Consider the following 12,730-nt stretch of genomic DNA (forward strand, 5'->3'; position numbering starts at 1 on the left):
ACCAAATGAGGAAACGGAGGGGAAGACACAATCTTTGTGCTGGTGAGGCGATGGCCTCAGTGTTGGTTGAAGTATATTTTCATTTGACTATAGAACATTAAAGCACAAAAAAACAAAACAAAACAAAACAAAAAAAAAACTACACTTGCAGCCACTGCCTTCAGCTAATGCTCTAGACCTCTAGAGAGATCAGTTTTGGCCATCGAAGGGATTTGGTGGAAAAGGTGAAGTGCAGCTTTCATCCAATCTTCCAACTACCAAAGGAAAGGTTGAATGGCTGCCTTCTGATGCTGTTCACACATTTAGGTTTCCCTTTTCTAGATGGAATGTTGAAATTGCCTCTGTGAATAGTTACACAATTACCTCACTGGATCACAGAATTATACAGAACTTGAAGGGAACTTTTATTATGGCAGGTGCATTTCCTTCTACCTACCACAGGCCACAACGGGCCCAAGATGATTCTGGAAATTGGTTTGTGCTTGTTGAGAGACCCAGAAACAAGCATTTCCACAGATAGCAATAATCCAGGTGCAAGGTGGCTCCTGGAAGAACTTCTTGAGGGACAAAAGTGGGACTAGAGACAATTGAATTTTCAAAATCTTGCTGAGAATGTTGGGCTTTCCATAGAACTTAGAATGGGATTTTGATCCAATTACTTATCGATGTTACAGGACAAAGGACCTAGAGATGATCTCTTGGTCACATATCACTATTAATATATAGTAAATTTGGGCTCTTAGGAATCTATGTTAGAACTAATGGTTTGACTCTAAAAACATGGGTGAGTTACTTAACTACTCTGAGCCTCAGTCTTTGGTTTTGTAAGGTAGGGCTGATATTAATAGTTACTTTACCAGATATGGTTAGGATAAAATAAGAGAAGCATACATAAATTTCTCAGTTTGGAGCTTGGTCCATGATAAACATCCAATAAAATGGTATCTTGTTCCTTCCTGTACTGCTATCTGTATATAATAGCAATATATGGTTGACCATGTTCTTCTGCATGCATAGACACTAAACCTATGCCTCTTTTCTGATCCTTGTTACTCTCCCCCTTTAACTAGCATTATCTGCAGCTGTGCAACACTTTCTCTAAGCCACCTTGAGCACAGTGGCCTCAGTTGGTTTATTGCTGTGCATTCCCAAACTATGCAGGGTTATGTCCTGGTTGGATTCCCTGGATGAGCTCCCTTTTCTGCCTGTCTCCCCATCCCTAAACAAACAACAGTTTGCAATGATGCTTCATTTGTGTGGTTAACAGTTGGAGCCTACACACCTAAGATTTGATGCTGATGTGATTGGTTATATTGTAGCCTTTGAATTTAGGCAAATTTCGTTTTGAAATGTGATACATTGCCTGTTGCTTCATATTTTAATAGCATTGATGGTTTTATTGATACCTGCACCATTCAGTCCTAATGTGTAACACATTTACTAAAAATGAAAGCATACCCAGAGTACCCATGAGTAGACAGGATGTATGGACACCTTTCCTAGGCAGCCTGAGCCACAAGATATGCACCAGATCTGAGTTCCAGCAGTCACAGTGGAATTGGGTTTCATAAATGACATTTCCTTCCTGAAAAGATGGATCTGCAGACTGTCATGATGTTTATACAGCCACTTTTCTCTTGGAAGAGTGAGCAGTCCTTCCCTTGAGGGGTGGGAAGGGGACTTGTGACACCCTTTTCCAGCTAAGGTTTCTCTTTCTCCTCTTCTAAGTGCCTTGGGAGGGCAAGAGGCATTGGCAAAGCTGTGTTCTTGGTACAGAGCCCTTCACTTAAGAGCAAAAGACCTGCACACAACCCTCCTCTGGAACTAAAAAGTTAATTTCTGGTGGTACAGATGCAGTTTACCATATAGAACTCAGAACTTCTGATGGCATGTGATATTATGGAAAGTTACAGATTTTAGAAACAGGCAGGTCAAGATTTGAATTCCTGCTGTAGCTTCTAATAACTAATGATTTGAATTCCTTCATTATGTATAAAATGAAATTATGATATTACATTAGTTTTTAAGGCACCATGAAACTCAGCACTGGTAATTAAAAACTGCTCATCTCTCAGTGATGACCTACCCTGTGCTAGCAACTACATTAGGTACCTTCTGTGAGGATTGTATAATCAACCCATTTTCAGGTGAGGAAACTGAGGTCAGAAAAATAAAAGAATTAGCATGTGTAAAAACAGGCCATGAAGCCCAGTGCACATATGACTACTTGGGCTCTTATTACATGCAAAATATGGAAGGTACCATCTACTCCGTATTGAAATAATTTAATTAATTAAAAAGTACCAAGAAGTGCTCAGCTCACAGTGAGGGTTAAACGAGAGGTATTTTTCCTCATTTCTTTCTTTTTTTAAAATATTTATTTATTTATCTTTTTTTTTTTTTTTAGTTATCGGTGGACACCACATCTTTGTTTGTATGTGGTGCTGAGGATCGAACCTGGGCCGCACGCATGCCAGGCGAGCGCGCTATCGCTTGAGCCACATCCCCAGCCCCATCTCATTTCTTTTATACTTTGTTGAAAGGATCCATTCATACTGAGACTAGAAGAGATGCCCAGGTCCCTCAGTTCTATTGCAGGGCCAGAAGTTAAGTCCTGGTGCAGCCAGGAATATGGTAACCTACCTTTCTAGGTAACAGTTTTTCTTTTCTTTGATACAAATGTTAGGGAATTTGTTCTGGAGAGTCTTGAAGGTCTCTTCTAGTCTTAGCATTCTAGATACAACACAGATCTTCTTTAAAGAAAAGCCAGTCATCTGCTAAGAGGTCTTCAGATTCCACTTGGGTCCCACTCCACAGAAATTTGCTTCTCCCCTGTTACAACCGCCAGATCCCAAGCATCCAAGTCAGGCATCACTCTATTATATCATCATTAACAGCTCCAAATCAACTCAGAAGTCTATTGCCTTGGTACCTTCATAGAGCATAAATAGCTTTTTTAAATGATAAACTGATCTTCTGTCTGATGCACAGAATTTTTATTATACTCAATTTTAACACAGAATCTTCAATTACTCTCTAGTCATCATGATCTTATTCCCTCAAAAAGGGATAGTAGCATCCTCTTGCTTTGTACATTTAATTTGCATAGTGTGCATATCAGCAAGTAGAGTATAATAACAAAAATACAAGATTTAGTTTATGAAGACTGGCCAAGATTCCCACTTTATTATCATCCTCCTCATCATTATTCATATGACCACCCCACTAACTGGTTGACTCTTGGATACTGGAAACATCATGGCATCCTCAGGCTTACACATCCTCACCAGAAAAATGGAGGTAATAACACCTTCCTGATCCATCTCTTAAGGATACCCAGAAGACTGTAGTAATACAATATGTGCAACTTGAATTTCATGAACTATTTTTATACATAGTAATTTTCTTTATTCCTCGGAACCTCAGTTTCCTAATCTCAAAGTGGAATTGATGAGGTCATCCACAGGTAAGGTGCCTAACATGGTAACGCCCAGAGCAGGTACTCAGAGAAAGGAAGCAGTTCATTTTCAGCAATGGTTCTAATGAAAGTGTTCAAAGTTGAAATAATATAATTCCATTCTACCCATTGCAAAGTTTATTATAAATATTATTTATTATAATAGTACTTATCACTACAATGACCATTTCTTAATGTTTGGGAACCAATAGGAGCTAGTTTATACACACTCTCTGTTCCTATTCTTTGACAACAGTAACATGGAACTCAATTAAGCTTAAGTATCAAGCATGCTTATTAGTATCAGACAATTTACAGAAACTGATGAGAAGTCAACGGAGAACTCACATATAAAGGGTGCTATCAGATATACCATTGGGGAGCTTCTGAAAGCGTGTGCTGCCTTTAGGGACTCTGGATGCTCAAAGCCCAATCTTTATCAGTGTGGCTTTTCCAGCTTCCTTCATAAAAAGTAGTATGTGACAAGCCTGCTGGGGCAGGAAATAGTTTTGCGCTAATGAGTTTGTGCTTCACTGACGCTTTCCCATTAAAATCATGTTAACTGTGCCCCCCCTGTTAATCATCCCAAAATCAGTTTATTAATTAACTCATTTTGGGAAATCGCAATTTAGTCAGAGCTCTCCAGCTCATTAGCATGTTACCAGGACAGAGAAAATAGATGTCACTGAAATCTCTCCTTGCATGTTCAGCTTATTGGGACACTCGGTCTTCTTCAGTCCTGTGGGTTCATCCATTCGTTAGTTCACTGGACAGAGTTCTTGGATGTGTCTTTGCTTCTTGACTCTTATACTTGGTTTAGGGATGAAAGATGGAAGGCACAGCCTGTGTCTCAAGAACATCAGCCTTGGAGAAGTGAGACTCATGAACAGGAAACAAGTGACAAGGGAGAAGAGAACTCAGGGGCCTGTTTTGGCTCTCACACATTTCAGACCCTTTATCCTTACACTAGGCATTGGCTCAGAAGCCAATATTGCCTTTCAAAGCCATGTCTGAGGCAGGGGGCACAAATATATTTGTGTAGGGAGCACTGAGATTTTTCCAGCCCAAGTTCCAATTTTTATAAAAGTGATAATATTAGGACAACAAGAACTGACATTAATGTTATGATTACTATGTGCCAAGCACTGTCCAAACCACTGTACATGTAATAATTTAATTATTTAATAACAAATTTGATAACTCATTTAATCAATGTTAGCCACTAATGAACCAAATCTTACTAAATTCTCACCAAAACTCTGTAAAATAATTGATACCAGAATCTATATTTACAGATGAAGAAGCTGCAGCAGGTTGCACAGATTCAAACACAGGCAAATTTGCTCCATAATGGATAAGGAAATGAGACTCAGGAAAGGAAGCAACTTGACTCATGTCTCATAAGAAGAGTGAGGACAGGGTTCAGGCCTTTCCAGTGGCCAAATCAAGATTCTTTCTACTGCGCCCTATTATCTATTTTCAGAAACTTCCACCTTTGAGCTAGAGTACCATTTTCTGTGTATGCTCCTTGTGGGGAGGGTTAAGTTTGACTCTGTATCCACAGTGTTTGGCACATAATATGAACAAAGGTGGTATTTGTGGATTGGATATATGAATGTATAAATATTTAGGATTTAGCCACTTGGTCATACAAGGATCTCATTCTGGACCTGTGAAACTGAATTCTTTTTAAACCTGTTTTCTCATTGGCAAAATAAATCTGAAAATAACTTCCCAGGAGCATTGTGATGTTAAATGGAATGAAATTGAAAGTGTCCTGTGAGTAGTAAGTCGCTCTGCCAATGTTAGCAGAAGTTGTTCTCTTTATTAACTTGGCCATTTTTGAACATCTGAATTGTTCTCTCTACTTGGTCTGTGGGCAGATGAGGGCCAGTCAGCCTGGAGGGAGATGCTGGCCTTTTGTTTTGCTCACCAGGCACTCAAAGGGCAGCACTGGCATTAGTGAGCTAGTCTGCCCATTCTGTAATTTTCCCGAAAGTCATGAAGACTTAGACATGATGTGGCTGTCTGCAGGCCATTAAGGGTATATGAGCCAAAGAGGAAAGAGGCAGAGTCCTCCATGTCACTCTCCAGAACATTTCTATTTGAACTCTTCCTGTATTAAGAGATTGAAATTTGCTTTTTTTTTGTGTGTGTGTGGTGCTAGGGTTATTGGCATAAGTTGGCATGGACATACTGTATGTACAGAGATATGAAAAAATAGTGCTCTATATGTCTAATAAGGAATGTTATAAAAAATAAAGAAATAAAAAAAGAGATTGAAATATTGTGGATCTGTCCAAACCTTGATCTTGGCCAGGTGTGGGATCACTTCTACCCTTCAGCTGCCCTTGTGCCTATTAAATACCCATCTCAGTTTCCCATGTAACTATGGTTGACTTTTCTGCAATCATTAAAAAGAATCAGATGACCATGGGTGAAATGAATGATATATTAGGAATGGGGATTCCATAAATACACTATGTATCTCAGTCATTTAGAAATAAGTGACTTTGGGCACATTATAAAGTCTCTCTCTGAGTTATTTTTCTTATCTTAATAAGGTAGTAATAAATGTACCCACTTTTTAGAAATGTTGGGAAGACTAAACAAGTGAGTTCACATAAGGAACTTTAGAACAATACTTGGCACTGGGTAAGAACTTAATACATAAAATGTCAATTTATTATTGTTTTTTTTTTAATATTGTAAGTTACCTGCTTCTACTGATTGGCAAGGGTTCATGATAAATTGCACTATTAATCAGAAAGAAAGTTTTCTGGTAAAGTCACTGGAGTGTAGATTTTGAGCTTTCTTGCACTGTATGTCCAGTCTATGGGGCTGAGTACATCCATCTGGTCTTTGCTGCTAAAGCCAGTCTTGAGCAAGAGAGGCTGTGTTCATGAGGAGGTCATGACTGGCTGTCAGCCTGAGAATGCTGTGACATCATGGTGGCTGAGAAAGGAAAACTTGATCTGAGTCTGGGGAGTGAAACTAAGATTGACAAAGTACTTGCAGGGCTAAGAGGCAGGATCCATGTAAACGTTAAATAAATACTAAATAAATAAAATGGGATTGCCTCACTTTGCTAGGGGAGCCTGGGGATGTTTCCTAGGAGGGAGGTGGAGACAGACTCAGCCTCTGTAGTCCACAGACATGGTATGAAGCCAACATTAGGGAGCTGGTTCTAAATAACAGAAGTTCAGGTCAGGATTCTAAGAAGTGTCGCTCAAGGTTTTTCCTATAAGCAGAAGTAATTTCTATAAGCAGCATCCAACCCAGAAGACCAATATGCAAAATAGATAACAGAGGGGGAAGGGAGAAAGGAGTTATCATGCTCAACCCTTCCCCTATCCAAAAATAAAATTCTCTGCTCATGATGGACCACGAGCATTCTTAGTATTGGAGACTCTTGGAGCTCATCCTATGGCCATCGGCTGCCCAGCTATGGCGTGGCAGGACTGGGGGAAGGATTGTTGGTTTCCTGGGGGGCCTTCTTCAGGCAATTTGGGGACTCTCTTAAGTTCTGTAAAGGAAACCTAGAGTCATCACCAAAATGAGGATTTAAAATTTTAAAATTTAAAAATATTGGCTATTAAGGATAATCACTTAAGCAACAAGATCTTTAGTGAGCTGAAAGAAGCCTGGCAACTATTTTTCTAGTCCTTTCTCTTCTTATGATGCAATGGAGGCACAGAGAGGGGAGGTGGCTCTGAGGGCTTATTGCCAACCCAGCCATTCTCTGGCCTAGCACTGACTTGGCTGGTGGTGATGATGTGATAGAACAGCTGTGTTTTATTGAGCAGCTGCCACTTATTGATACCTGTGTAAGATGCTCTGCCCACCTGCCCTTGTTTAATTGGCATGTTTCCTCCGTGACAAAGTGTGGTAAGCACACTGCTGCGTTCTTCATACATTGCTTCTTCCCAGGTCCAGGAGAGATGTGTTCTGATCCTCCTTGCAGTTAGGCAAGGTGGGGGGCTCCTGAATAGATTCCAGTGAACAGGGTGTGGGTCAAAGCTATACCGCCTCCAGGCTCAGCTATAGAAGCCCCAGTGTAACCCTTCAGTTCTTTCCTTTCTGGACACAGCAACCTCCATGGTCATATGCTCTAGGTGGGTAGCTACACGGTAGAGGAAGAATATTCCACTCACATCACACTTAGCACAAACAAGTAATATATATATTGTAATGAGTCACTGTGGGGGTATTTTTGCCATATCAATGTCTAATCTATTCTGACCAGTGTAGGTAGGTCCTCTTGTAATGCCATTTTACAGCGTATGACATCAAGGCCTACTGAGGCAGAACAGTTAGTAAATGGACAAAGTCAGGATTCAAATCTGACATATTGGCTTGTACTCCTTCTATCATACCAAGCTGAGAGAGAGAGAGAGAGAGAGAGAGAGAGAGAGAGAGAGAGGGAGAGACCAGTGAATGGAGAAATAGCACAGAAGTACAGAACTACAGGACAGACCTAGCTGTATAACGTGGGATGAGTTTATTTGGCTCTTTAGATTCTGTTTGCTGACCTTGAAAAGAGAAAGCCAAACACTTCCCATCCATTCTTCCCTGCATCTTTTAAGACTGACAAGAAATTGATTGACAGTGAGGGAAAGAGCAGTGCACAGGGGGCAGGAGGTCTGGGGCCTTCCGCCGACCAGTCACTGGAAGATTCTTGGGCATATGTCTTTTCCTCTGGGGTTTCTTTATAATCTGCAACAGCAGGGGCTGGGTCAGATGCCATGTGAGGGCTCTCATGGGGGTCAAAAGATAGGAGGCAAGTATAAGAGTTTGTAAATTGTGAAGTACCACACATTGGGGAGAGAGGCCTGTGCTGAGATCTTTCAAGAGCTGCAGAACATTCTGGCCCAGAGCCTTATTAGCAGGAATAAATTATTTTTTCTTGATTGTCTGACAAAGACACAGAGGTGTTGGAAGTTGCTATTGAAGAGCTGAGGAGCCACAACATGGGGGAGAAGCAGATTACATGGATTCTCCCAGCCATGAATAAGCAGAATGGCACAGGCTTATTCTCAGCCAGAAAAGTTAACCCAGATGAAGAATAGTGATTACTAGAGGTTGGGAAGGGATTGGGTGGGGTGGGGGACAAAGGGAAGTTGGATTTGATTAGAGCATATCATATGTATGTATTCAAACATCACACTGAATTCCATTATTATGTATAATTTACATGTGAATTAAAATAAATTTAAATTAAACAAAAAAAGAAAAAGAAAAATAGGAACTCCTAGACTCTTCCCTCTCTTCCTTACTTCTCCTTTATCCTTTAAATATTGTTTTTAATTCTGGCCTTTCCTATCATTCTGTTTGGTATGTCTCTTACCATTCCCTCTTTGCTGATTTCATTTTTTTGTTCTTAATATTCAGGAGGTACTACCTGTTAATATTGCATAGTGCCCCCCTCCCCAGAGGGTGAGCTTTGTGAAAGAGCAGGCACTCTGCTTTTTTTTTTTTTAACTGCATCTGCCTCACTTCCAGAACCATACTTAGCATCCAGTATTTGTTGAATAAATTCAATGAGCACTGATTCTTCTTACAGATAGTCATTCTCCTGCTCTTCTTGTGAAATGCATCCAGAGAGAGTACCATAGAGGAGTGGAACATGGAGGTATCTGTGGGACCAGGACCTCCAAGTGCTTCATTTGTAGAAAGGGATCTAGGATGCTCAAAGAGATGGGCATGGAGTGGGGGAGAAGCTCCCTAGAGCCACAGCCTGCACTTGCCATTTGGAGACTCTTCTGAACTTGGAAGCAGGCTACCTTCGCTGTGGTCTGTCACTTTGGTCCATGGTTCTGGTGCACCAGAGACTTGGCCTCTGCTGACTCACATTCTGTGTCACCAGCAGCCAGGAGAAGTCCTAAATGGTGCTTGGTTAGTCCACGTTGAGAGAGTACATGGAACTTGGAGTTTTCCCCTGTTTCTGGATTTCCTTGCTCTTGTTCCCAATTCTCACCCTCTGGTCTCCATGTCCATCACCCTGACGTGTATGCCAGAGGCATAATCATCCAAAACTTGTTCCTCTTCCTCATTTTTACTGTTCTGCTAATAAGTCCCATTTCATACTCATTTCCTTCACAAAATTCCTATTCCCACTTAGATAGTCTTCCTTCTCTCTTTTTTAGACATTTTGTTATTTATCCCTTCATTTCAAAGTCTCACACAGTGTCTGACACCATCTAATCATAATAACAATGAAATTAATGAAAATAATGATAGCGACTATCATTTATTGAACACTCTACCTCAGATACTGTGAGAAAAATTTCATTTGACTCATTTCAACAGAGCCCAGATTCACCACGGAGTTGGTGAATCACCATTCCCATTTTACAGGTGAACAAATGGTAATTAGCTAATAGGACAGAGAACTCACAAGTCATAACACTCACTCAACCAAATATTGACTGAACTGAATTAGAGGAAGACAAAGATGAAGCAGATTAAACTGTTGCTTCTATCCTGTCTGTGTTGGTATATGTACATTCTTTTTTTTTCCCTTCAGCATAAAAATAAAATCCTAATTCCTAGAGCTGACAGGCAGGAATACAAGGCAAACCCAAATAAGGGGCCATGACAGCCATCAGACCTTTGAGGGCTGATAAAATGAGGTATTTCTGGGAGGCTCTGACCTTGACCCTATCCTGGAGACGACTCAACAGCATCCCCTTCTCCTTCAGATACAAGTGACACATGGGCTCTTGATCCCACCCCCCAGCAGCAATTATGAAAACCCACTTGAATTGCAAATTAATACACAATTATGATTTTGGCAAGTGCTCCAAGGAAACCCAAAAGGGCTTAATTGAGTGACACTTTCCCATGTGCCCATCTCCAGACAAATGGGACAAAACACTTTCCGACATGTACTGGCTCCAGACAGCAGAGGGAAGGCTGTTGTGATCACAGGGGGCCAGGATACTGACATCTGAGGTGTGGTGATGGGAATGTAACCCGACAAATGTGTGCTATCTGAGTTTGCTAAACTTCAGAGGGAAATCTCACCATTAAAGAGCTGAAAATGTAGAGCAGGAGATAGAAAAATAAATCCTATCACAATTAAAATAAAATATCATAAGTCTTCCCCAGTGAGATTCTTTGGAATCCAGTCAAAGACTTGGGATTTAGCTTATATAGGGAGGGTTGAGAAATCTGGGGCCAACACTGAGACCCCACAAGCCTTGATCTTGAGCTGTGTAGCAATGTGGGCAGAGTCAACACACAGATAAAGAAGATAGGGAGAAGACTTCAGGTTCAAGCCAAGCAAGCAATATGAACATAAAATCTCCTTCCTCACACCACATACAAACATACAAGAATAACTTCTAAATTCATTGAGGATTTAAATGAAAAAAAGGAAGAAAATTAGAATATTCGTAAGCCTTATAAGCTAGGGGAAGTTTCTGAAGCAATATAAGAGATTCAAAAGTCTAAAGGGAAAATATTAATATATTTGAATGTGTAAGATTTGTGCATATAGAGATATTATTAACAAAGTCCACTGTCCCCCAAACAAAATAGGAACAAGAACAACAAAAACAAATGATAGTCTGAAAAGTATTTGTAACATGTATAAATAAAATTACAGGGTTCAAGGTTAACATGCCTGCATATAAAGTGCTTTCACAAATTGGCAGGAGAAAGTCAATCAAATTAATAATGATTTTAAAAAAAACTGGTGGAGGCTATATGCAGGCAATTCATAGAAAAGACCATATAAATGGCCAATGGAAGATGCCTTCCCTGATAAGTACTTACTGGAAATATGCAGAGCAATAGGCAAGGGTCCAATATACTCCTGGTGGGAGTGTGAAGTAATAACAGTTTTGGAAAGTTACCTGAAAATATTTTTTAATTGATATTACATACATCATTTGGCTCCAGATGTAGGTCCATCCTACACTTAAAATATGATATGTAAGGATTTATTTATAATAAAATTTATTGCAGCAAATAGCACAAAACATCAACCAAAGACACCTGGAAACAATCTGGATGTCCACTAACATGGGAGTCATGAATAAATAGTAGTACATTGATATTATGGAATATCATGTAGCTATTATGTTATACGAGTTAGTTTTATATCTTTTTATAAATTTCAACTTGGAGCACTCTTGCAAGAAGGTACTGCTAAATGAGAAAAGCAAAGATAAATGTCTATATTTTAATTTTGATGGTAAAACAACCAGCACATATCTGTGTGAAGATGCATATTTTTGTGGGTATGGAAAGCGTTGTAAAAGGAGTGGGGTGGAAATAAATATTAGATTTTTTTACGTATTCATTTTTAATTAGAATGCATATAATTTTTTGTAACCAGAAATCACTAAATAATAAAAATACAAAAAAGAGAACTACTGAGAAACAATGAGTAAGTTACAACAGACACAAGGGAATGGGCTCCCCAGTCCAGGAAGGGTTCTAGAAGGGGCTAGTTGACTACCTGTGGGGAAGCCATGAAAGGGATCTCTGGTCTGGATAGGAGTTTCCTCTGTAGCCATTGAAATTCTCCTCTGGCTTAAGAATCTTTGATTGGGTTAGAGGTAAACTAGGATAAGACCAGGTCCCATGAGCAAGCCCATAAAGAGAAGATTTGAGGGAGGTGGGAAAGGCTCAAGGCAATGACAGTAGAGCCAACACAGTCGAAGCTAAAGGCCACCATAGATCATAAGTAGTAGGGCCCTGGGGGCTTCTGAGGAAGCACCCCCTGCACTCTGTAGCAGCAGAAACTGAATTACAGGGAATGTAGGAATCAGGGGTGAAATGAGAAGACTAAGGGAAGTGTCAGTGAGCTCTAGCTGGAAGAGAGGTGGAAGAAGGCTACTAACTTGAAGGGTAGAAGGGCAAGGGCTTAGATAGACTTGAGCATATTCACAGAGAAGCTCCTGATGTGAGCAGATAATAGATTAACTGGTGTCTGCTGAAGGACTGGAATGGATGGCAGTGCACAGTAGAAGGTGCCTGAGTCTGGCTTGGGGAGGGTGCCTTTGTTCTCTAAAACAGGAGGGCAGGTCAAGGTCAAGATGCAGGACTACACTTTGAACTGTTGAATCTTTGGAGATGAGCAGATCTTCCTTTGGAGTGTGGCTTGCTATCTCTGTAGTTTAACCAATCTAAGCCTTAATTAGACTCATTTTTAAGTAGAGAAACTTAATGTTTCTTTCTCCGGTTGATTGGGAAGATTAGGAAAAACTACAACAAAACACCTGTAGCATCTGACCCAAGGTTGACACTGAATAAATGACAACT

General features: G+C 40.2%; 1 protein-coding gene across 1 annotated transcript in view; it reads right to left on the bottom strand.

Moving 5' to 3' along the window:
* The window catches only part of Tenm4 (teneurin transmembrane protein 4), a 1,383,002-nt gene that overhangs the window by 925,846 nt on the left and 444,426 nt on the right, over nucleotides 1-12,730 (bottom strand). The window lies entirely within an intron of this gene.

The sequence above is a fragment of the Marmota monax genome, unplaced genomic scaffold (genome assembly GCF_021218885.2).
Source record: "Marmota monax isolate L192 unplaced genomic scaffold, Marmota_monax_Labrador192_F-V1.1 WCK01_AAM20220418_F8-fsc00068, whole genome shotgun sequence".
In the NCBI taxonomy this organism is placed as follows: Eukaryota; Metazoa; Chordata; class Mammalia; order Rodentia; family Sciuridae; genus Marmota; species Marmota monax.